The following is a 26,113-nucleotide window of genomic DNA, read 5'->3' as shown; positions in this document are numbered from 1 at the left end:
GCTGAGGGAGAAGTGAATATGTGTGGGGATTTGGGCTGTGAAGTTCAGGAGGAGAGACTCAAAGCAGTACCTGTCATATCCCACATGAGATTTACAGGGTGAGAATGATTATCTTCCCTGTGGTTCTTGTAGAGTACGATCACCCCTGTCAAGCAGCAGGAGAACTCCATTCAGCTATGTATAAAAGGTCGGCCAGTAAGGCACCGACTGTGAAGAGACCCGGTAGGGATTTACTTGGAGTTGTATATAATATAACGGTAAATAAACCAACATTCTTTCATCTTACTCGGTATGGATTCCACATGTCCTTATTAAAGTACCATCATGTGGGTCTTCCCCTAACGCACAGAATGTATCTCCAGAGAGATGTACCTTCCTGCCTTTTCATCAAAGTTAACAAAAAAGCGGCCTGCCCACTCTCATCCATCTTCTATTGGCAACCGAATTATGGCAGCAGGCAGAATTAGATCCTTAATCGCCTTATAATTGGGCAGGTAAGGGTCTCAACAGGCTTCAAGGCAAGCAGAGTAGAAGGTGTCTTACCACCCACCATATTATTGGGAACGGGTCAGGGGTGGGCAGGAAGGCAGTGCGCTAGCCATCCATTATGATTGTCCCCCCCCAACTCATCAAAAACACGTCTTGTGGGGCCGTATAATCGAGCCCCTTCATGCGTTTGCACGAAGTTTTATTGCAAGCAGACCAACATAATTAGGTGGTTCCACACTGAACCATTACGAAACATAAGCTGGTGGCACGTAAATACCCTAAGATCACAAAATCCAGAAGCATAGCCCGTGTTTTTTGGGGTACTGTTTTTCCTTCAAGATAGTGTTTGTTGCATGGCATTGCATGCAGGTGCCATTCTGGCAAGAGCATTATTGCATGTACATGAAACATCTGTCAGAAGTATGCAGAATCGGCAGATTGTGATGATAAATAGCATGTAATGCTGATTTGATGCCAATAAGGCCATTTTGGAATGCAACATTACATTCTCTGATTCCGGGGCTATGGCCCAAACCGGCGTGGGAATGGTGACGTTTTACGCCAGAACAAATGGCGTAAAACAGCCACCAATTCCCCGTTTTGCTGTGGGCTAGCGTGCCCTATCTGCTTATATGGCCCGGAGAATTGCCGGGTCCGTGGCCATGCCTGCGCACAGTGGTGGTCTACAGCGGCCGCGCCCTGCTACGTGGCAGAGGCCGCTCGCGGACCCGGCCCACAAAATAGGGCCCCACTTTGGCCAGTTCACGCGCCCAGGCCCACCACCCCCACAGAGCCCCCAGCCCTTAATAAAGTCCCCTCTGCCCGCGCTGGATTGAGTCCGCAGCTGCCACACCGAGTTCCCGACTGATGAGACCACACCCGACTGACGCTGTCGGGAACTTGGCCAGTCGGGGGCGGAGCATCGGGGGGCGAGCCTCAGGCAATGTCCTAAGGCCATCGATACAGGGTGCGAGTATGCCGCTTCGGAGGGGAGGAGCATTACAAAAGCGGCGCCGCCCTCGATTTGGTCGGGAACTCAGATTTCCCAGCCGATCGCCGAACGCGATTTCGCTGTTGGCAACCGGAAAATCCAGCCCACGAAGTTAGCAACTGTAAGGACCCATGCACAAGTGCTTTTAGAGGGATTCTTAATTACTTTCAGGTTAGTTGATAATTAATGTCTGCTGGCTTTTGCTGTCATTTTAGAAGCAATTGGTAGCTTCCATACTTGTTTAAATTTGCTGAAGTCAAAAATAGATACTTCTTCTTGATTTAATGCTTTCTCCTATTTCTCATCCATGTGTTGCCCTCGGCAACATCAATCTCCATATATATGCTGATAACACCCTCTCCACCTCACCACCACCTCGTTTGATCCTTCCACTGTCTCCAAATTGTCAGACTGGTTTTCTGACATCTTGTGCTGGATGTGCAGAAATTCCCTCCAACTAAATATTGAGAAGACTGAAGCCATTCTCTTCATCCTCAGCGCAGACCCAGTTCCTGATCTACCAACTCTGTCCCTCCCCCTAGCAACAATCTGAGACTTAAACAATCTGCTTGCAACCTTGGTGTTATGTCTATCCCAACAGGAGGTTCTGATCTCATATCCACAACATCACCAAAACTGCCTATTTTCACTTATGTAATGTCACCCAATTCCACCCGAGCCTCTGCTCTTCTGCTGCTGAAATCCTTATTCCTACCCTTCCTTACCTCTAGACTTGATTACTCCAACAATCCCCTCACCCATCACCCACATTCTACGTTCCGAGACTTGAGGTCATCCAAAACTCTCCTGCCCAAGTCCGGACTCAGACCAAGTCCAATTCACCCATTATTTTTGTGTTCATTGGGCTAAATTGGTGCCTGATTTAGCAACATCTCATCCTTGTTTTCAAACCCTTACATGGCTTTGCCCCTTCCTATCTCTGCAATCTCTTCCAGCCCCAAACCACTGAGAAGATCTAGCTCATCTAATTTTGGCCTCTTAGGTATCCCTGATGTAATTGCTCCATCATTGGTGGGCATACCAATGCATCACTGCTCTAAGAACACTCAGTTCCCAAGGTGCTAGGCTCTTGGAATTCTTCCTAAGCCTCTCAGTTTCTCTACAATGCTTTTATTATTGAAGACATCCTGGAAAGGTCTTTTGACCTGCTCTTCTCATATACCATTCTGTAGCTTGGTATCAAATTTTACTTTATAATGCTCTTGTGAAGTAACTTGGGATGATTTTTTAAGTGTTAAAAGTACTACATAAATACGCGTTGTTCTTGTTGTTGTTGCAATGTAAGGGCAGCACAGGGACACAGTGGTTAGCACTGCTACCTCACAGAGCCAGGGATCCCATTTCAATTCCAACCTTGGATGACTATCTATGTCGAGTCTGCACATTCTTCCCGTGTCTGCTTGCGTTTCCTTCGGGTGCTCCGGTTTCCTCCCACAGCCCAAGGATGTGTAGGTTAGGTGGCTTAGCTATGCTAAATTGCCACTTAGTGTCCAAAAATTAGGTGGGAATACGAAGGTGGGTGGGGGTGTTGGCCTGGGTGGGGTGTTGGCCTGGGTGGGGTGCTCCTTCGGAGGGTCGGTGTAGATTCGATGCACCAAAAGGCTTCCTTCTGCACTGTAGGGATTCTATGATTCTATTTAGCTCTTGTAGCTTGTTCCATCCAATGCAGATTTGACAGAAGCCTTGTTTGTTTGGTTTAGTTCTCACCATAGATATGCTAGATGTAGATCACAGTCGGTATTTTGGGTTAAAACAAAGTACAAATAATATCAGCTGAAGAACTTAAATATTTCTATTTGAACAACAAATTTGCAATTAAGAAGTGTACTGGCAGATACTTAGAGGGAAATGTGAAGAAACTGCTGTTCGATGCACAGTTCCTACAATAATTACTGGCGGATCTCCCATACTGGCTTTTGGTGATCACAGAAATGCGAGGGTAGATTTGCCATAGTTTTTGGGCCGTAGACAGACAGAACAAGCCAGTCACTCACCTGTTAATGCCAGTGGAAGAGCTGGCCCATAGCTAGGGTCAGGTCTCATTAACATGAATGACAGTCTGCCTGCAGGAAGAAATATTCTAACAATATCATTTGAAAATCTCCCTCGCTGTAATATTTGACACATCACCAAACTATTAACTTACAATGACTGGGGGAAAAAAATCAATTTTTATTATGTAGTATTATGGAATGCTGATGAAAATTATTGCAAAAAGAGGCTTGAATAATTTGATAGATTCACTCTGTATGTCATTCCTTTTTGAGGAATTTGCATAAGACTAAACTGAAAATTGATAAATTCAAACCACAAAAAATAAATCTGCATATCAACCAATCAGCCAGAAGCAATTTTAATTAAGGGGAAATACATTTGCATAGAAGTAGAAGTAGTCAACAAAAGTAAGAAATTAAGATACAGGAAAATTGTCTAATTTTCACTTAAGGGAGAATAGTGAATCACCTGATGAAGGAGCTGCACTCTGAAAGCTAGTGATTCCAAACAAACCTGTTGGACTTTAACCTGATGTTGTTCGACTTCTTACAGGAATTATGATATAACCAAAGGTTAGGTGTACCTGCAGTAAATTAAAATTGGTGCAAACGTAGCATGTTCCTTTCTCTATAAAGGCTCTTAAGACCATAAGACCATAAGACACAGGAGCAGAATTAGGCCATTCGGTCCATCAAGCCTGCTCCGCCAATCAATCATGGCTGATATGTTTCTCATCCCCATTCTCCTGCCTTCTCCACATAACCCTAATTCCCCTAATAATCAGGATGCTATCTATCTCTGTCTTAAAGACACTCAGTTGTTTGGCCTCCACAGCCTTCTGCGGCAATGAGTTCCACAGATTCACCACTCTCTGGCTGAAGAAATTCCTCCTCATCTCAGTTTTAAAGGATCGTCCCTTCAGTCTGGGGCTGTGACCTCAGGTTCTACTAGTTTCCTACCAGTGGAAACATGCTCGCCACATCCACTCTATCTAGGCCTCTCAAAATGTTGTAAATTTTGTCATGATATTCAAGTGAACATCAAAACACATGCATAATGATAGACAGAGCAACGGACCAATTAGCACACGTAACACGACAGCCAATCACAGACAAGAGCAGACACAGTACAAAACAAGTAACACGACACTTCCTGGGCAGTCCATCAGGAGACGGCATAGGGCCAGGACCTCAAACAACTCACACAGTCACCTTGTGCTGAGTACCAAGTTTGTTGTATAAATAGTTTAACAGAATAAAACTGCGTTGTACCAATCGCAACCGTATTGGTTCGTCTGTACCTCAGAGCAGAGCACCCAACACCTCATGGTACCAGAAGTGAATCGAAACCTACCAGCAAATCTGCCATCCTGTGCCATGGACACCCTCAACAAACCGCAGCCGCTGCAAGTCGCTGGGAACATGGGCATAAATTGGACGCTCTTCAAGCAGCGCTTCGAACTCTTCATGCAAGTCAATGAAAAACAGGGCGCCTCAGACAAAACGAAGATTGCCATCCTCCTCACCACCGCAGGTCAGCACGCCATCCATGTATACAACTCCCTGGTGTTCGCGGAAGGCGAGGACAAATCTAAGTATGACACGGTCCTCCTCAAGCTCGACCAACACTTCAACGTTGAGGTCAACGAGAGCTTTGAGGGGTATGTCTTCCAGCAGCGCCTGCAAGATAAGGATGAGCTCTTTCAGACCTTCCTGTCGCACCTCCGCAGACTCGCGCAGTCCTGCGGTTACGACACCACCTCAGAGTCCATGATCCGGGACCAGATCGTTTTTGGGGTTGCCTCCGGCAGCCTACGCCAGCAGCTTCTAAAAATAAAAGGCCTGACCTTAGCGTCTGCAGTTGAAGCCTGTGTCCTGCATGAGAACGCGACGAGCCGCTATGCCCAATTTCAGGCGACCGAATCGGCGCGGAGGGGGTCCTACGCGACCGAATCGGCGAGCCAGGCGACCCACGAGGCCGAACGGGTCCAGGCGATCGAGTTTCTCCCGGCCCACGGCCCGGATGAGGGCGGCCGTTACGCGCGCTTTTCGAGGCCTCCCGCGCTTGCGCGCGGCAAAACCTACGGCAACACTGAGGGACGTGCTGCGCAGGCGCCCCCGATGCAAGACCGAACTGCGCATGCGCAGTGGCGTAACGAACGCCATGACGTCACGACGTGCGGCAACTGTGGAGCTGCACATTTAAAAGGGCACTGTCCTGCAAAAACCCAACAATGCCTACGCTGTGGCAAGGTGGGCCACTACGCTGCTTACTGTCGAGCGGCTCAACCTGTTGATCTTACGCATCTCCGACAACCTCACAGGAACGTGCGGACCATTCAGCCTCCACATCACAACATCCAAACCGATGACACAGATGACCAAGATGCCTTCCGGGTTGAGGTCATTGATGGGAACCGGGTAACACCATCAATCCAGGCGATGAATGGTGTGCCACCCTGACGGTCAACCCGAATTCATCGCCCACCTACTAGACTGGACTTACGTGACTGTTTACACGTTGAACTTTTGCAACAACTGTTTTAACATGTCTATGTTTTTCTCGTTACAGGCATTTGTTTGATTGTTCCAAATTTCCACGTTGTTTTTTCTTTTTGTTATGGTACAACATCGTTAGCATGTCACACCTGACATCACCCATTGTTTATAGTTAAGCCGCATGTACATGCTGTAAATATTACGCACACACACACATTTACCTGCACTCAGGACACATTTCTATTTATAACCACGTCGGCACATAATCTTGTAAAAAAGGGGGAGATGTCATGATATTCAAGTGAACATCACAACACATACATAATGATAGACAGAGCAACGGACCAATTAGCACACATAACACGACAGCCAATCACAGACAAGAGCAGACACAGTACAAAACAAGAAACACAACACTTCCTGGCAGTCCAGCAGGAGACGGCACAGGGCCAGGACCTCAAAGCAAGACACTCACACAGTCACCATGTGCTGAGTACCAAGTTTGTTGTATAAATAGTTTAACAGAATAAAACTGCGTTGTACCAATCGCAACCGTGTTGGTTCGTCTGTACCTCAGAGCACCCAACACTTCAAGTTTCAATAAGAATCCCTCCATATCCTTCGAAATTCCAATGGGTACAGATCCAGATTCCTCAACCACTCCTCATTTGACACGTGGCATCTCAACAGGATTTTCTATTGTGGGGAGCTATTTTATTATAGGCAGCTGCTACACGCCCCTCATCATGCTGGAGGTGCCATTTCTTCCACTAGATGCAGCTTTGCAAATTCTAGTCCCCGACAACCCCTCCATCTCATAGCTCATTCATATATTTCAGTCTTCACAATGCTATTGCACAACACAATTCACATCCTCTCTACTCAGATTAATAGTCTGTGAAGGCAGGTTAAATATTAAATAATATTAAATATTAAATAATAGCAGATTTATATTAACTTGTACGATGGAGTTAAAGGTGAACAGATACATGGAATATTATCATGGAAATAAAGGTTCTACTGTGTATGGTAGTGCAATGATGATATTACCTGACTCATAATCCCGAGGCTTGGATCAACACCGAGTCTTGGGGGCGGTGCAGTGACGCAGTGGTTAGCACTGCTTCTTCACAGCTCCAGGGTCCTAGGTTTGATTCCCAGCTTGGGTCACTGTCTGTGTGGAGTCTGCACTTTCTCCCCGTGTCTGCATGGGTTTCCTCCGGGTTCTCCGGTTTCCTCCCACAGTCCAAAGATGTGTAGGTTATGTGGATTGGCCATGCTAAATTCCCTTAGTGTCCAAAAAGGGTGGTGGGGTTACTGGGTCACGGAGATAGGGTGGAAGTGTGGGCTTGGGTGGGGTGCTCTTTCTAAGGGCCGGTGCAGACTTGATGGGCCGACTGGCCTCTTTCTGCACTGTAAATTCTACGAATCTATGAACAAACTGGAGATGTAAGTTCAAATACCTCCACGTCAGCACGTGGCACAATGATTAGCACTACTTTCTCACAGCCTCAGGGACCCGGGTTCAATTCCGGCCTTGGGTTACTGTCTGTGTAGAAATTGCATTTTGTCCCCATGTCTGCGCGGGTTGCCTCCAAGTGCTCCGATTTCCTCCCACAGTCTACAGGCGTGCAGGTTAGGTAGCTTGGCCATGCTAAATTGGCCTTAATGTCCAATGGTGTGGAGGTTATTGGGTTATGGGGATAGGGCCAGGGAGTGGGCCTAGGTAGGGTGTTCATTCAGAGGGTCAGTGCAGATGAAAGGAACTGAAGGAATTGTATGGCTTAGTCAATTCTTTTTTTAAAATAAATTTAGAGTACCCAATTATTTTTTCCAATTAAGGGGCAATTTAGCATGGCCAATCCACCTATCCTGCACATCTTTTGGGTTGTGGGGGCGAAATCCACGCAGACACGGGGAGGCTGAGCCAATTCTAATGACTTTGTGTTTACTTAATTTAATAAATATGGAATTAAATAAATCTATCATTAGTAATGTTGATTAAGAAGTGATTGAATTGTTCGAAAAACTCAACTCAGAAATACACTCAACCTCAAGAAAAATGCTGTCCTTACCCAATTTGAGTCCAGATTCACAGTAATGTGGTTGGCACTTAACTGTTCTCTGAAATAACCCAGCAAACCACTCAGTTCTGTCAAAGCACTAAAATAAAGGCCAAGAGAAACAACTTCTCAGCATCTATCCCATCAAGGATCTCACGCTTCAATGAGATTACCTCTCATTCTGATCTCCAAAGAGCACAAGCCAATTCTACTCAATCTCTCCTCAGAAGACAACCCTTTCACTCTAGAAATCAATCTAATGAGCCTTTGTTGCACTTCCTTCGAGACAAATAAATTCTTCCTTGTGTCTGGAAACCAAAATATTCCACAGCACTCCAGGCGTAGTCTCACCAAAGTTCTGTGCAATTGCAGCAAGTTTTCCTAACTCTTGCGCCAAAAGCTTTACAACAAAGACCGACTAATTACTTGCTCTTTCATGGGACGTGGGTGTTGCTGGCAAGGCCAGCATTTGTTGTCCATCCCTAGTTGCCCTTGAACCAAGGGGCTTGCCATCACCATTTTACTGGGTGGATAAGAGTCAACCACATTGCTGTGGGTCTGGAGTCACATGCAGGACAGACTTGGTAAGGACGGTGGATTTCCTTCCTAAAACACGTTAGTGAACCAGGTGGATTTGTACAACAATTGACTATGGTTTCCTAGTTACCGACTAGCTTTTCGGCTCCAGATTATTAACTCATTTGAAGCCGTGTCCCCCGAACATTAGCCTGGGCCTCTGGAGTACAAGTCCAGTTGCATTATCACTGCGCCATCGTTCCACCCCCTTCATGTTAACCTTCTGTGATTCATGTTCGAGGATGCCCAAAACATTCTGAATGTGAATATTTAGCTTCTCAATACTTAAAATATATTCTGTTTTTACCAAAGGTAATAGGTTCATAGTTCCCCATATTAAACTCCACCTGCCAACATTTTGCCCATTCACCCAACCTGTCCTTTTGCCGAGTCTTTGGTTATATTTTTACATTGGCTTTGGGACTCCAATACTGGAAGCAAATGGAGGGCCAGAGTCGGGATTTTCTGTCAACGAGACTGGCAGCACAATTTTCTGGACGGTAGCCTCCTAATTGGCCACCTCTGTGTTTACCATCCTATTAAGGTTAACAGGTGGGACCCAGTGCTGTCGGCCCAATCATAAGGTCGGCAGCTCGAGATTCTCAGCAGCCCCACTGGAAGGGATAAGTGCTGCTGAGACAGATTGGCCACAGTGAGGACTCTTCAGCATGGGGGCACTCTCACTGGCCAATGCAGAAGGGCTCAACTGAAGACTCCCAAAGTCATCAGTCACATAGGAATGGAAGAGATAACAGCTAGCCTATTCACTGCGCCTTTCATCCCCTTAAACCCATCACTGGCCTCTGCCTTTGCAAAAGTCCCCCAGAGGCAGGAACACATTGAGAGGCCATCCCAACATGGCTCCTACCTATTTTCCTGGCTATCCCACTTCTAACTCTTTCATCACAGCCGGGGAAAATCAAATCCTTTGTGTCTTCCTCACAACTTGTTCTCCCACTTAGCTTTGTAATGCCAGCAAACTTGGACACAATACTGTCAGTCCCTTTATCGAATTTCACACAATCACAGACTTGTTATGGTGCAGAAGAAAGTGATTTGGCCCATCTTATCTGCACCAATTCTCCAAATAGGCATTATGGCTTAGTGCCATTCCCCTGTCTTTCCCCTTACCCCCTCATATTGTTTCTATTCAAGTAATCATCTAACACCCTCTTGGTAGCCTCAATTGAACCTACCTCCACAACATTTGCAGACAGTGCATTCCAGACCCGTACCACTCGTCGTGTTTAAAAGTTTATCTCACATCACATTTGATTCTTTTGCAAATCACCTTAAATCTGTTCTCTCTTGTTCCTGATCCTTTTACGAGTGGGAACAATGTCTCCCCATCTACTCTGTCGAGCTCCCTTATGATTTTCAACATCTCTATCAATTCTCCTCTTAGCTTTCTTCTCTCCAACGAGAATAGTCCCAACCTCTTCAATCTATCACCATAACTGAAGCTTCTCATCCCTGTGACCGTTCTTGTAAACCTCTACTGCACTTTCTCAAAAGCATTCACATCCTTGCTATTGTGTGGCACCCAGAACTATACACAATATTTCAACCGAGGTCTAACTGTGTCCTGTATACGTTCAGCATAAGTTCCTTGCTCTTGTACTCAAATCCTTTATTAATAAAGCCCAGGATACTTTATGCTTTATTAACTACTCTCTCCACCTGTCTTGCCACCTTCAATAATGCACATATTACCCCGGTTCCTTCTGCTCCTGCACCCTTTTCAGAATTTTACCTCTTATTTTATATTGGTGGGATTCTCCGTTCGTTCATGGCAGTGGGATTCTCTGGTCCCGCTGCAGTGAAAGGGAGATTTGGCTGAGTGCCAAATTCTCCATCCTCGTTAGTAGCAGTAACAGAATGGACGTGCAACGGAGAATCCCAGCCATTGTCTCTCCATGTTCTTCCAACCAAAATACATCACCCCACACTTCTTAATATGAATGAGAAACAGCTGAGCTCCAGAACTGATCCATGTGGCACCCACTAGTTTCAAGTTGTCACACAGAAAATTGCTCCTTTAACCCCATTTCTGTTGTTTTGCCCTATGACCTGTCATGTGAGAGTCCCTTTGAGAAAGGTTTCTGTCTTATCACATGGCTTCAGTGATGTAATTATGTGGGTAGGGACGAGCTGTGGCTGTTTGAGGTTTTGGTTTTGCTTTCAATTTGACTTCTGTGGACTACAGGCAGAGAAAATAAGTGTTTTGGCCTGTCTCTCTCAATTTTCATTTTAAATATTTGTTCCAGTAAAAAAACATTGATTATAGCTACCTGCTTTGGTAACTTAAAAGTTATAGTTTGCTTTCCGGAAGAGTTTAAACCTGCTGGTGAGACGGGGTCAGAATCTCAGGGGAAACCAGTCTTATTCAAGTAAGAATGCAGAGTGATGGTTCACTCCCTTGAAAAGGGGTTTTTGGTTTATGGGATTCAGTTTTTGAATTGGAACAGTTAAGGGGGAATTCATTAAGTTTTATACATAGATTACTTAGCTGTGTGGGGTCTTTATGTTTGTAATTGATAAGAACTCTTGCTGTGTGTTTATTTCAATGTTAATAAAACTTATTTTTATTAAAGTGTCAAGGAAGACTGTTGAATAACACCTGAAGGGAAGGCTCTTGTGCTCTTCCTAGCCAAATGCAATGTAAAAGTTATAGGTCAGGTGAACTCCATAATACATTTTGGAGTTTCCTTTTTTTAAATAAATTTAGAGTACCCAATTAATTTTTTCCAATACAAGTTTACAATACAAGGAAACAATAACTTCAAACTGCTTTCTTTATCTCCACTTAAAAAACACCTATCTCAGGTCAAAATCCACTTTTAAATGCAGTTAGCAGACCCAGGAATACTTGCTTAATAGAGATGACTTGGGTAGCCTACTTTGAGAAACAGACATCCTTCAAGAACCAGGTTGCAGATTCATGCCAACCTCAAACTACTGTTTAACCTGCCAGATTTTGAGAAACTTCTCTTGTCCTGTTCACAGAAAAATCATTCACTCACTGTTTTTGGAGAAGCTGCTGGTCTGTCCACATCCTAATCTCAAACTGAATTTCAAAACTGGAAACTCGACGCCTGACTGCTTCAGACCCTGGTTTCTTCTATTAACTACATCATCTTCCGACGCTAAACACGATGCCGGAATCACAAAATGCGATTGGGCGGAGAATCGTGTGTGAACCGAAAATCGTGGCCTGCGCCGGGTTCCCGACGGAATGTCATGCTACGGTGCCTCAACAACGGCATCAAAGCATTCTATTCCGCATGTACAGTAAACGTAATTGGCATATTATTAACAGGCCTGACCCGGGATTCTCCGGGGTCAGAGGCTGGACACTGATGGGCCAGGGGTGCAGTGCATGGGCAGAGTGCCAGGGGGAAATGCCAGGGGTGGTTATTGGGAATGGGAGATGGGAAGGGGGGGGACATACGAGGACAGGGACTGCAGTGCTGACCATGGTTACCATGCAGCTCTTTGGAACAGGTTGGGCATAGGGGTAAGCACAATGCTAACATGTCTGCCTTTCACCACCTGCAGACAATGGACTTCGGAATCCAACCAGGAATGGTGGCCTTCATCCTAGCCGCTGCAGCCCTAGGAGATGCACTGTGGATGTACGAATAGGAGTTGCTTGGGAAAGTCCCTGCAGAATCAGAGCCAGCTCCAGGAGGAACAGGGACCAGCCAGTAAGGATGGAGAGCCGGCCACCCAGCAGGCCGAGGAACAGGTGGGAAGGAGGCACCGCATAAGGACTCGTGTGAACTGACAGCGCCTGGCATTCGAGGACCTGCTGGACCGGGCATGATGTCAAAGGCTCCAGCTGAGCAGGGGGACAGTACAACATATCTACCATATCATGGCGCACCTGTAGCTGCAGGGGTATGAGGAGGACATCCGCTTCTGGTGGCCGTCAAGGTGACAGTCGCCCTGAACCTTTACACCATGGGGTCCTTCCAGGTGCCAAGTGGGGACGCGTCTGGGATCTCACAGACATCAGTGTACAAGTGCATCCGTGCCGTCACGGAGGTCGTGAATGTCCGATCAGCACAATATATCAAACTCAATGTGGACCAAGCCCAGCAGGATGCTATGGTAGCAGGCTTCGCCGCCATCGCTGGAATGCCCCAGGTTCAGGCTGTGGTCGACCGGCGCATGACAGGCTGCTCTAAACAAACAGAAAGGGGTTCCATTCGATTAACATGCAGCTGATGTGTGACCATGAGCTGCACATAATGCACCCGATACCCAGGCAGCATGCATGACGTCTTCATCCTGGCACACCCTCTGGTTCTGAATACCTGGGCGGCATACCCTTGGGTTAGGAATTAGCTCGTGGGTGACAGGGGTAATCCGCTGCGGTTGTGGCTAATGACGCCTATCTGGATGCAGAAGCATTCTATACTGACGCCATGCTGCAACCAGGGGCGTGATCGAGCGGTGCATTGGCATCCTGAGGATGTGGTACAGGTGCTTGGTCCGCAGGGGCCTCCAGTGTAGCTCTAGGAGAGTCTCTCACATCGTGATGGCTGCTGCATTTTCCACAACATCACACAACAGGGGGTGATGTACTGGAGGAGGAGGATGATTGTCAGGCCTCATCCGACGAGGAGGAAGCTGAGTATGGCCAGGATAGAACATAGAACATTTCAGCGCAGTACAGGCCCTTCAGCCCTCGATGTTGTGCCGACCTGTGAAACCAATCTAAAGCCCATCACAGGGTATGGGACCTGCAAATGCACAAGAGTCCAACCTCCTCTCTTATTTAAATATTCTGATCTGGATCACATGCAGTGATGGAGCAATCCGGATCACGCCAGGCGGAGCGAGATGGGTAACTCACGATCACCCCTGGTACGGAGCCCCTTTTGGGACTCTCGCGGGATTCAGCCGTTGAGCCCAGTTCCGTGTTGGGCAAATGCAGTGATTGAATCGTATCCCAGGTATCTTGTTACCACTTCCTTAATAATGGTTTCCAACATTTTCTGATGACTGAGGACCGCCAACCTGACTTGATGTCAGGATAACTGGCCTCTGGTCTGTTGTTTTATCTCTCCCACCTTCTTGAACAGTGTTATTACATTGGATACCTTCCAATCCAGGAAATAATCACAGAATCTAGGGAATCTCGGAAGATCAGAAACAGTGTATCCATTATCTTTGCAGCTACCTCTTTTGGAATCTTAAGGTATAAGCCACCAGGTCCTGGAAATTTGATGGAATTTAGTTCCATGAATTTCTCCAATACTTTTTCTTTGTGTCAAAACTTCTGGGGCCGAAATCGGGAAAGGCGATTGGGTGGAGAATCGGTTTTGACGCCAAAATAGTCGTGTCGGCTAAGTTCATCCCAAATCACAATTCTCCGGTGCCTCGACGGCAGCATCAATGCATTCCACTCCGCACGTACAGGAAATGCTGTTTGCATATTTTAGCAGACATGACCCGCTATTCTCCAGGGCCTCCGTGAGTCTCCGCCTCCCCAGGGGAATTCCCGACGGCGAGGTTCACTTGTGCTTTCAAAAATCATGAAACAGGCACAGTGACTGCTGAGGGAGAGAGAGAGGGGGGGGTACAGAAAGTGTCCAAAGTCACCATTGTGTGCTGACAATTGCGCCGCTTGCTTAGAGGCTTCTGCTAGTGCTGGGGGGAGTAGTGGGGATGACCAGGAGGTGGGCTGTGGGGTCGTAGTGGACGGGCATGGAACACCATTACCGCAGCCTGCAAGTCAGCCATGCAGCTGACTGCCCACTGTGAACTTAATGCCACGTGTCATATGGGTGCCCCCAGGCCACAACCCTAGGTGACCTCTGGCCTCAGCCGGCCTATCCAGCGCAACCAGTGCCATCTTCTTGGCTGGGATGAGTGTGTGTGCGGAATGAAGTGTGTATATGCGGCTTCAGCTTGTCAGCCTCCTGAGTGTCAATCATGGACCCGACGAATCAGACACCGTTTTTCATTGGAATCAGTTGTGTCCACGTGCGCTGGTGCTAGCCTCTCAACGGTCGCTGAATCGGTCCAAGTGGGGCGCCAGTTTTGCTGTCGTCGAAGTCCGTGAATCCTGCCCCGGTGTGAACACTTAGTTTCAAGAATGGAAAATCCAGCCCCTGGTCTCTGGATCATCAAAGGCTAGATGTATGTTGGGACCTCCTGGATGTCCTGACCTGTGAACCTATGTGGGAAACACCCAGGGCACTTCTGGTTCTCTTGGGTAATTCCGCTGCTCCCCTTGACCCTCTGTGAATGTCTCTGACTCTGAGCTGGAGTCAGAGACTTCCGACAGTTATGCAGGACTTGCCTGGAAAGTTCCCAAGGAAATGTTTGATTAAACCCGGTCTAATATCTTGGTAACTCCATGCCACCCAATCATTTCCCCGACCGCCTGACACTCCCACCCAACTACACAGTCACCCCACCCAACCAGACCCAACCACTTGGCTCCTACCTGGACCTGATCCAACGACATGGCACCCGACCCAACTAACCTCTGACCACCTAGCTACTCCTAACTGACTACTCCCTGACCACTCAACCACATCCAACCCAATGTGACTAACCCCCAACCAACCCAACTCAACTACCCTCCAACCACCCGGCTCGACTACCTTCCAACAGCCCGACTAGCCCCCTAATCTAAGCAAAATAATCCCTGGCACCTGACTACCCACCAACCCAACCCAACCTGACTACAGGCCTACAAACTGACTGTCTCATTAACCTGACTACCCCTCCAGACCACCCGACTAGCCCCTGACCTTTCAACTACCATGTGATCCAACGTGACTTGCAACTACCTGCCAACTCAATGACCCATGTGTCACCTCACCTACCAACCACTTCACCCTCTTACTCGCTTCCCAACCTTCCCACTTCACACACTTATCCACTCACCCACATACCGCTTCACCAATCTAACATCTCACCCACCTGCCCACTTACTCACCACCCAACATATCCAGCTACCTGCCTTATCCACCTACCCACTCACCCACCTACCTCGCCCACCCTTCCACCCTATCCACCTACTCAACTCACCCACTTACCACCTACACTCACCCACCAGCTCAGCTGCCCACTTACCCACCTCACCCTTTGTGATCATTGGTCTGACACACCTCACCCAACTACCTACCATGCCACCTCACTCAGCTTGCCCACATCACCCACTTACCCACCTACTCATATACCATCTGCACATTCACTTACTCACCCATTCACCCACTCATTCACTAACATTAAGACTGGACCTTTAAACCGACCACACAAGAGCTAGTGCGGTAAAAAAGGATGTCTTTCTTTGGCTCTGCTTCTAAGGAGTTCCTCACCAGGCAATACACTGCATATTTCTGTGAAAGCCGGGATAGGAAGGCCCCAGAAGACGTGGACAGCAGTGTCAAGTCAGGAGTATTTACAAGCGCAGCCATTATGTTGTTCCTCATTTACATTCAATCCTTGGTTCCCCTCTATTTTTTGGAAAGTATTATGTGTCTTCTACAGTGAGGACAGGCAAAAAATGTCTGCTTGACATCTCTGCCATTTCCTTACACCTCATTAGAAATTCTCCTGTCTCAGCTTCAAAGGGGCCCAAGTTTACTCTTCCTTTTTGCATTCTGTAGAAGCACTAACAGTCTGTTTTTACATTCCTTGTAGTCTAGACTCATATTCCACTCCCCCCACTTATCATTTTTTGTCCATTCCTGCTATCTTTCTGAAACTCTCCCAATGTTCAGACTCACAATTCTTCTTGTCAGTATTGTAAGCCTCTTATTTTAATTCAATGCTATATTTAACAAACAAATCTCTTTTAACCATTGAGTTTTATTTCTCAAAAAACCATGGGCAGTATTCTCCCCCCCACGCAGGATTGGAGAATAGCTGGGGTGCCGCGCAAGTCGCGCCACGCCGACCCAACACCCGCACGCGATTCTCCCACCCCCCAAAAACCAGCGGCTCGAGAATCGCGCCAGGCCGCTCGTAGAATCGCCACAAATGGCGATTCTCCGGCCCGGATGGGCCGAGCGGCCAGCGAAAAAAATGACAGTCCCGCCGGTGCCGTTCACCCCTGGTCGCTGCCGGCGGGAACTGTGCTGGAATGCTGGGGGGGGGGGGGGCGGCCTGTGGGGGGGGAGGGGGGCTCCTTCACGGGGGGGGCCTCCGATGGGGTCTGGCCCGCGATCGGGGCCCACCAATCGGCGGCCCATCTCTCCCCCCCCCCAGGGCCTACCTCCTTCCGCGGCCGGCCCCCGAACCCCCGGCGCCATGTTGGTGAGGGGCCGGCACGCGTAAGAAATTCCCCGCGCATGCGTAGGATGGCGCGGCCCAACTGCGCATGCGCAGGAATGAGCTGCCCCAACTGTGCATGCGCGGGTTGGCGCCCATTTGGCGCCGCGTGAAGACAATGGAGTGGCGTGAACGGCTCCAGCGCCGTGCTGGCTCCCTGTGGGGCCAGAATAGGTCGGCCCGGGCCCTGTTCACGCCGTTGTGAAACGCGACAGCGTTCACGACGCACCATTGCTTGTGCACCCCTCATACCCATGTAATTGACTTCATTTAAGTTTAGTTTTCTAGTTTCAGACTTCTGTACATTACTCTCTGTCACGATAGGATCACTGTTCCCAAGAGGATCACTTACAATGAGATTATTCATAAAACTTGTCCATGTCACACACAAGACTTAAAATAACCTCTTTCCTGGTTGCTTCCAGATTGAAATGTCTCAAATTCATTCCAAGAATTTATCCTTCAAAGTAACTTTGCCAATTTGATTTGTCAAGTTGAAATGAAGATTCAATTTCCCCAAGATTATGGTATTGCTTTTGTTAAAAGTGCACTTTGTTTCTTGATAAATGCTCAGTCAAACATTTTTTCTACTTTAAGTGGACCCAGAAACTATCCTCACCATTATTTTATTCCTACTGTTGTTTCTTATTTCCATCCACCCTGATTCTACTTCCTACTCTTCCGACCCAGGATTTTTCTTCACCATGGTCACTGTATCATCTGTTACTATGAGGGTTACCTTTCCAACTTTTTTCCATTCATCTGTCTTTTTGAAATATCAAGACTAACTTTGGTCACTCTGTAAATTCTGGTACAAGCACCGATCAGAGGTTAGGCAGAGTTCCAACCTGCAACACATTGACCTGCTAAAATCCCACCAAAGGAATCTCATGATTCAAGTAAGCATGAAAAAAAAACCTGCACAAGGCACCATTTCCAGAAGTATCATAAAACACAGGCTCTCTCTTTCTCTGTCTGCATGGATCCTCATTGTTCAAAAGTTGTTAATCATAGTTCATGACATGCTCTCACAATTCAAGGAGTCAGGCCCCAAAACCACCTCATCTAGTACGGAGATTGACCCTATCCTTTTTGGAATTATTCAGCACCATACTCTGGCCAATTAAGCTAAAAGAACCCCAGTTCTCTTGAACTAGCCCAGGGGCTAAACTGTCCCCAAGTGTCTGAAGGTGTACCGGTTAGGTGAATTGGCCATGCTAAAAATTGACCCTTAGTGTCTAAACATCTAAAGGTTAAGTGAGGTTATGGGTTGAGGATGGGGGATTGGGCTTAGAAGGCTGCTTTTTCAGAGGGTTGGTGCAAACTCGAATGGCTGAATGGCCTCCTTCTGCACTGTAGTGATTCTCTGACTGTGATCTGAAACATGGTTGCTGCTGCTTACTTGTCTAGAGGCTCCCATGGAACCCATTGAATCCAGATGCCTGACAGACTTTGACTAACTGACCTCCTGCTACAATGTACTTCACTTTTTTATCTGAGAATGAAGAGAATTAAAAACAGTAGTTTTTAATCAGTGTATTTATACATTGGATATTTGCATAATTAAAACTAGTGTTTGTGCACAAAAGTGCAGCTGGTAAACAGCCCAATAGCACCTTGCTAACTGTATAAAACAGATTCACTTCTGTCTGAGAAAACCACTGAGGTGTTTGAACTATGTTGAACTGTTGGTCAATCTGTGTTTGCTGGAAATGAACACATCGAGACAGCTGTGAAGTACTGCTCCAGAGAAAATTGAGCTGTAATAATCTGCATTTAACAGGCATTAACAAATTAAATGATCCTTTGTCTTACATGAACAATTTAGAGATCCAAGTAAATGTATTTGACATATAAAACCAGAATACAACAATTTGCCTTTAACACAACAAAACATCCCACAACACATCCCAAGAGCATAATAGAATTGACACAACTCCAAAGGAGGAGACTGGATTAGATTGGTGACTGATTCAAAGATGTGCAGGTTAGGTGGATTGGCCATGCTGAAATTGCCCCTTCGTGCCCAGAAATGTACAGATTAGGTGGGGTTACGGAGATAGGTGGGGGAGTGAGCCTAGGTGGGGTGCTGTTTCAAAAAGTTGGTGCAGGCACGATGGGCTGAATGGCCTCCTCCTGCATGTAGGGATTCTATGGTTCTATGGTAAAAGAGATTTTAGGGATGGATCTTAAAGGAGGAGAAAGGGGTAGATTATGGAGCAATTATGGGAAGCAATTTGGAGCCCAAATGGTGGGACAAAGGGAGTGAGGGATGGACAGGAGGCCAGAGATAGAGCAACTTTCTCAACAGCTTATGAAAAGAGCCGATAGTAAAAAATGTTAACCTTGGGCAAGATTCTCCGCCCCCCCGCCCCCGCCGTGTCCCGAAGTCTCCGCCACCAGAGATTCGTCGGGGGCGGGAATCATGTCGCGCCGGTCGGCGGGGGCGGGAATCGCGCCTAGCCGGTCGGCGGGCCCACCCCCGCCGATTCTCCGGCCCGCAAAGGGCCGAAGCCCCGCTGCTGGAATGTCTGTCCCGCCAGCGTGGATTAAACCACCTTTTGAACGGCGGGACAAGGCGGTGTGGGCAGGCTCAGGGGTCCTGGGGGGGGCGCGGGGTGATCTGGCCCCGGGGGGTGCCCCCACGGTGGCCTGGCCCGCGATCGGGCCCACCGATCCGCGGGCGGGCCAGTGCCGTGGGGGCACTCTTTTTCTTCCGCCTTCGCCATGGTCTTCACTATGTCAGAGGCGGAAGCCACCCCTCCCATGCGAATGCATGGGGATGACGTCAGCAGCCGCTGACGCTCCCACGCATGTGTCACCCGGCGAAGACCTTTCGGCCCTGGCTGGCATGCCGCCAAAGGCCTTTCCTGCCAGCCGGCGGAGCGCAAATCACTCCGGCGCGGGCCTAGCCCCTCAAGGTGAGGGCTTGGCCCCTAAAGGTGCGGACGGCCCGACGCCGGAGTGGTTCCCGCCACTCCATTACACCGGAACCCCCCCCCGCCCCGCCGGGTAGGGGAGAATCCCGCCCCTTGTGTGTGCTGAAACCAATAAGAATTAATCCAATAAATGCGGAGAATTCTCCGCAGGTGGGATTCTCCGTTCCATCGGTAGCTTACCCCCCGCCCGGCGGCGTGGGGTGGCTACAATGGGAAATCCCACTGGCCAGCGGCAAGAATGGAGAATCCTACTGCAAGCGACGGCACATCGCCGAGAAACACAGCTGGGGAGGTGGCGAATTCACCCCAATACTTTCTTGCTGGTCACCACATAAATAAATGCTTCACTTTTGTCATGGTCTATTTGCCTTCTCTTGAAGTTTGGTAATATTCACTTGAATTTCAGATCTGAATAGCTTATGCAAAGACTGGAGTAAATTTATAACTTTGAAACAACTCTAACAGGATGTAAAATACCTGTTGTGGTTTTTTTACACAAAATCCAATGCCAATTCTACAGCTCAATGAATTGCACAATGCTGCCCATCTTATACAATTTACCTTTGCATTTTAGTGGGTTTTAGAGAGGTTTGTCCATATTTTATACCTCATGGCATTCAAGTTATTTGACATTCATTGATGCTCGAGGAAAGAAAATTGCAAGATTACCAGTTGCCTACAGTCACTCTGCTCCATCCTTGCTATCCTACTGGAGATTACTTATGATATGAATATATTCATTAAGTTTCTACTGTTCAATGCACAATATTGTGTGCCCCTGAAACTGTGTCAGTGAATTCAAAGAAAGTAGATTTAGAAGCATAGCTGTTTTGAGATAATTTAATTCCACTTGCAAAAAGAAAAGAAATTATTGCATTTATATAGGTCAGAATTCTCCGGCTTTTGTGATTCATTTTTCCCGCCAGTAGCGCACCCCCGCCAGTAGCGCACCCCCGCCCGGGTGTTCCCTGGCAGCAAGGGGTGGCTTCAATGGGGAATCCCAGTGACAAGGAGTGGGGAAAAAAATCCACCTCAACAAATGAATGCCACCGAGAAACACGCGGCTGGGGAACTGGAGAATGTATTGTATCTCATCACGTTGTCAAATGATTTTAATAAGTTTCACATCCTGAATTGCTCTATTGAAATGCGCTGATTATTACATCGGCAAATATGGCAACCTTTCTGTGCGAGTTGATCATTAGCTGAAAAAGATGTAGCAACTAATTTGGAAAATGACATGATTCTTACATGCTATTGTAAGAATGCAGCAAGCCAGTGTAACAATGCTCCATCTAAGAGCTGGAAAAAAGACATTGCTTTGACAAAGAAACCATTATAAGTATGGCATATTGACCTTGCATGTGGCAGTATTGCAAAGGTAATTTTAGTTTTATTCAATTGAGGTATGTTTAATCATCATAGTTTGTCATTTAATTGATTTTCCTGAATAAACCTTTAGGTTTTAATAAAATTACATTAAAATATGCAGCAACCAATACAAAAGTTCAGTTTTCTCTCAGCTCTGCTGCCTACTGTCATACAAATCATTTGTTACAATGGAATGTCTCCTTATTTTGTAGTAGAGAACTCATTTATTCTTCTCCACAAACTATTTATTGATCATCGATCTGTTCAAAGTACCTACACTGTGTACAGCCTTGATGTTAGCCATCTATTTTGCTGCTTTTTCACATAAAAGAAAATCACACAGAATATTCTGTTAAAGAATTGCACTGAATTCAGTTATTGTATATTAATTGAGCAGCAGTTATTACGGATTATAATAACAATGTAAATTATAAATTACAGTGTTACACCCTGAATAAGCTTCATTGATTTGCAAAAATTAGGTTACTGATGAGAAGAAAAAAAACCATCTTTCTCTTGCACTTACCCTTCAGGTTGATTGACAGGATCTAAGGTATCGCATGGTGGCTGTAGGATATTCTTCATTGGCACACAGGGGTTATTGGGACAGCAAATGGGATACTATTCATGGGATGACCTGTGCTTTTCAGAGATTATGGAAAATGGCGTCTCGATGAGAATAACGGATATACCACAGGTCTGATTTCGACCGACCACAGATCTCAGTATGAGTAGGAGATCTGCTGATCTGTACTCTACTGTTTTGGCAGTAGTCAGCATTCTATTTGCTTTGTGAAATCATGTTCTGTGGGGTTGTATGAGTGGCAAGTCCCAATGATTTTTTTCCCATAATTATCAAATAACCATTCTGTATGTTTTGTGAATAACAATAAGTTACAAAATATGCCACATCGTATCCATGGAAGGCAGCAAATAGCATCACATTATCTCATCTGCTTATCATCAGTACATTTGTTGAATGACAAAATTCCTTGGCATCCTCAGCTGATAGGATAAATGAAATACAGCTGCCCGACGTAACATGCTGAAGTTCATTGAATTTCTAAAGTTGTTCATAAAGGAAAACAATAAAATTAAAGATTTGTTTCGCACATCAATGTTAAGAAATAAATATTGCAGCACTGTACTTTTTGTATGAAACTCCAAAATTTGTTTACATTATGTGCTGAAACAGTTTTGCTAGATACACATATAAATTTCATATTGGATAACTTACCTTAATTGTATTTCTGTTCAACATTGCCATTCAGCATTTGCACAAGCGCATTATTCAAAACTGCAAAATAAGCACAAAAAAGTGTTTAAAGTTTCTTTTTAAAAAATAATCGAAAATAATCTACTTCCAGCCTGCACCTTTACAGCCATTTGTCTCTATTTTTATGGGTTTACGTTGCATTTTCAAACGCAATATGACATTTGCTCAGAAATAGCTTTATATCCCAGCATACTGAAATGTTAAAAATGTGGGCTTCTATTACAATGTCTGTTGGGAATGTTATCAATCAGTTGAGTAGATGTTCATAAAATGAAATAATTAAGACTTTAGGTTATTCTTTTTATAGCTAATGGAATTTCTCTCACGCGCTTATGTGTTATCGAAACACTGTCCGGGTTCCACTGCAATACAGGAGTGTGGTGACGGCAAATGCTCTGTACAGTAGGACTTAATTGACTCGCTGAGGTCTTTGTTGTCAAATACTCATGGTCCTAGTTTGAGTTGGTGCAGCTGATCTGGTGTTGGATCGCCTCATCAATGGTGACCTTTTGAGAGGTGACTGCCGAGGTATGGGAAATGCTCAACATAATTCCAGAATCCTTCAACATATATGTGAAGTGGAACATTTGGCTGACCAGGTGTGGATGGATAAATGAAATTCTTTTGGCAACATTCAAGGTTCTTCAATGCAGAATTGGAGATGTTGAGAATGGATTGCAAATCCGGTGCAGACTGGGCAAGGACACAACAGTCTTCTGCAAACAGTGGGTCACGGCTGTCTATGTTGGTGTGTTTAGTTTTGGCACAGAGATGGATGAGGTAAAGCATTTTCTAGTTGGATAGTATTTAATACTGGTGCCAGAGGGCAGTTAATCTTTGATGAGGTGAATAACCGCTGTCAAAAGGTTCGCCTTCGCCACATTCCCCAGATTAAAAAGGAGGGCCATCAAGCAAATGCTCTTGTCCTTCCTGAAACCAGTGACACTAGGACTCCAAGAAATCCCTTTAAGAGCTCACTCCCAACCTGAAGAACAGCCTCCCGCACCAACTCATCTGCAAAAGGAGATGTTTGGCAGGGGTTCTGGACCATCTCTCTGACCGGAGGCAAGTCTAGTACTGGCCTAATGTATAACCAGGCATCCTCTGGAAATCCTCCATGTCCTCCAGCATCCAGAAGACAAAATATATTCCAAGGAGAAATACTTAGCCAACCAACTGGAACTGTTCCACATCACAGTGAAAGACCTCAAACTCATAGGTGGCAACAATGTGAAAATAAACTGAAATGTAAAAATAGAAATTCTCCCAAATAAATACTGCAAGATCTTCCGGCTGTTCACGCTGGCGGGATCTTCCGGTCCTGCTAACGGTGTACCTCCGCCACAGGTTTCCCGGTGGAGTGGGTTGGAATCCCATTGACGGCAGCAGATTCGGCTGGCCATCTCCAACCTCCGGGCGACAGTCTCAGAGAGAATCGCGCCCATTATAATTGAAAATCGGAAAGGAAAAACACCAAAATCACTATTGAGAGGGAAATTCTGAACAAAGGGGCTCGCAAAGCGAATCCGGATATTCTGCACTTACTAAATGCTCCTGTTTTAATACATGTGTTAATTTTACATTTTTTCTGGAACCCACTGGGACACGCAAGTTTAGGAGGCCATCATGTAAATAATTTTGAAAGGTTTAGTGATGCTCACACTGCAGAGGATTGTGATCCTCCTCCATCCCCATGACTCCCAGGGCAGCATTTTTCAATTATTTTCAGCATTTGGCCTCTGCTCCACAGCTCCTCACTCCCCTGCACTGATTGTGAGCCTGTGCTCTCCATGTCTAAGAATGACATTTCACCTCTACCTTTCAGAAAGATACACTGGATTGATGGCAGCTGCTTCCACTTGTTATGGTCATCACCAACAAATCACAGGACAATCAAGCTATTGCTTGGCAATCCTGTTGACCTAACCTGAAGTAAGCTGCTTTATCCAAATAGATGTTGAGACAACCGCAGCAAGGCTTTTTCCTAACAGGAGACAGATAAATGCATCAAAGAATTGGTCAGCAAACACACTGCCTGCAGCAAAGTTTTCGTCATTACAGGCCCAGTATCAGCATTTTAATGATATGGAAATTGGGCAGCATGGTAGCACAGTGGTTAGCGCTGTTGCTTCACAGCTCCAGCATCCCAGGTTCGATTCCCGGCTTGGGGCACTATCTGTGTAGAATCTGCACATTCTCCTTTTGTCTGTGTGGGTTTCCTCCGGGTGCTCCGGTTTCCTCCCACAAGTCCCAAAAGACATGCTGTTAGATTAATTGGGCATTCTGAATTCTCCCTCAGTGTACCGGAACAGGTGCCGGAATATCATAGAATTGACAGTGCAGAAGGAGGCCATTCGGCACATCTAGACTGCATCGGCCCTTGGAAAGAGCAGCCTACCCAGGCCCACACTTCCACCCTATTCCCGTACCCAGTTACCCCACCCCACCTTTTGGACACTAAGGACAATTTAGCACGGCCAATCCACCTAACCTGCACATCTTTGGACTGTGTGAGGAAACCGGACTACCCGGAGGAAGCCCATGCAGACATGGGGAGAACGTTCAGATTGCGCACAGGCAGTGGCCCAAGCCGGGAATCAAACCTGGGATCCTGGAGCTGTGAAGCAACTGTGCTAACCACTGTGCTACTGTGCTGCCGTGAATGTGGCGACGAGGGGCTTTTCACAGTAACTTCATTGCAGTGTTAATGTAAGCATACTTGTGACAATAAAGATTATTTTTTAAAAATTAAAAATTGGTATTCCCAGATCTTTATTTATTTTCCTTTGGACATGCCTACTGGTGTGCCTAATGAACATCCCAGTGCATGGTGTCGATGGAAATCTGGCATTATTACCTCATCTAGATCCTGCTGCCTCATTGTTAGGAGATCCAGGAGCGAAATTCTCCCCCAACGGCGGGATGCCCACCGACTGGCGCCAAAGCCGGCGCCAATCAGACGGGCATCGCGCCGGCAAAAAGGTGCGGAAGTCTCCGCATCTTTGGCGGCCTAGCCCCAACATTGAGGGGCTAGGCCGACGCCGGAGGGATTTCCGCCCCGCCAGCTGGCGGAAATGGCGTTTGTTGCCCCGCCAGCTGGCATGGAAATGCGGCGCATGCGCGGGAGCGTCAGCGGCCGCTGTCAGTTTCCCAGCGCATGCGCGGGAGCGTCAGCGGCCGCTGTCAGTTTCCCGCACATGCACAGTGGGGAGAGTCTCTTCCGCCTCCACCATGGTGGAGGCCGTGGCGGAGGCGGAAGGGAAAGAGTGCCCCCACGGCACAGGCCCGCCCGCGGATCGGTGGGCCCCGATCGCGGGCCAGGCCACCGTGGGGGCACCCCCCCGGGGTCAGGTCGCCCCCCACCCCCCCCAGGACCCCGGAGCCCGCCCACGCCGCCTGGTCCCGCCGGTAAATACCAGGTTTGATTTACGTCGGCGGGACAGGCAATTCCTGGGCGGGACTTCGGCCCATCCGGGCCGGAGAATCCAGCGAGGGGTCCCGCCAACCGGCGCGGCGGGGGGTCGGAGAATGACGCCCCTGATGTCAGAGATTGAGAAGGTTCAGGTTCAAGAAGCTTTGTTTCCATTTTCTCATCAAAA

The 26,113-nt window shown here is 47.0% G+C and overlaps 1 protein-coding gene across 1 annotated transcript in view; it reads right to left on the bottom strand.

Moving 5' to 3' along the window:
- The window catches only part of pcdh15b (protocadherin-related 15b), a 2,356,722-nt gene that overhangs the window by 1,550,777 nt on the left and 779,832 nt on the right, over positions 1-26,113 (bottom strand). Inside the window, exon 6 of the mRNA XM_072478931.1 lies at positions 22,476-22,535. The gene's annotated coding sequence lies outside the window, so the exon portion shown is untranslated. The remainder of the gene's footprint in view (positions 1-22,475; positions 22,536-26,113) is intronic.

This window comes from Scyliorhinus torazame, chromosome 16, assembly GCF_047496885.1.
Source record: "Scyliorhinus torazame isolate Kashiwa2021f chromosome 16, sScyTor2.1, whole genome shotgun sequence".
Classification (NCBI taxonomy): domain Eukaryota; kingdom Metazoa; phylum Chordata; class Chondrichthyes; order Carcharhiniformes; family Scyliorhinidae; genus Scyliorhinus; species Scyliorhinus torazame.
Note: the sequence above shows the minus strand (reverse complement) of the source record. Positions and strands in the feature narration are given on the sequence as shown.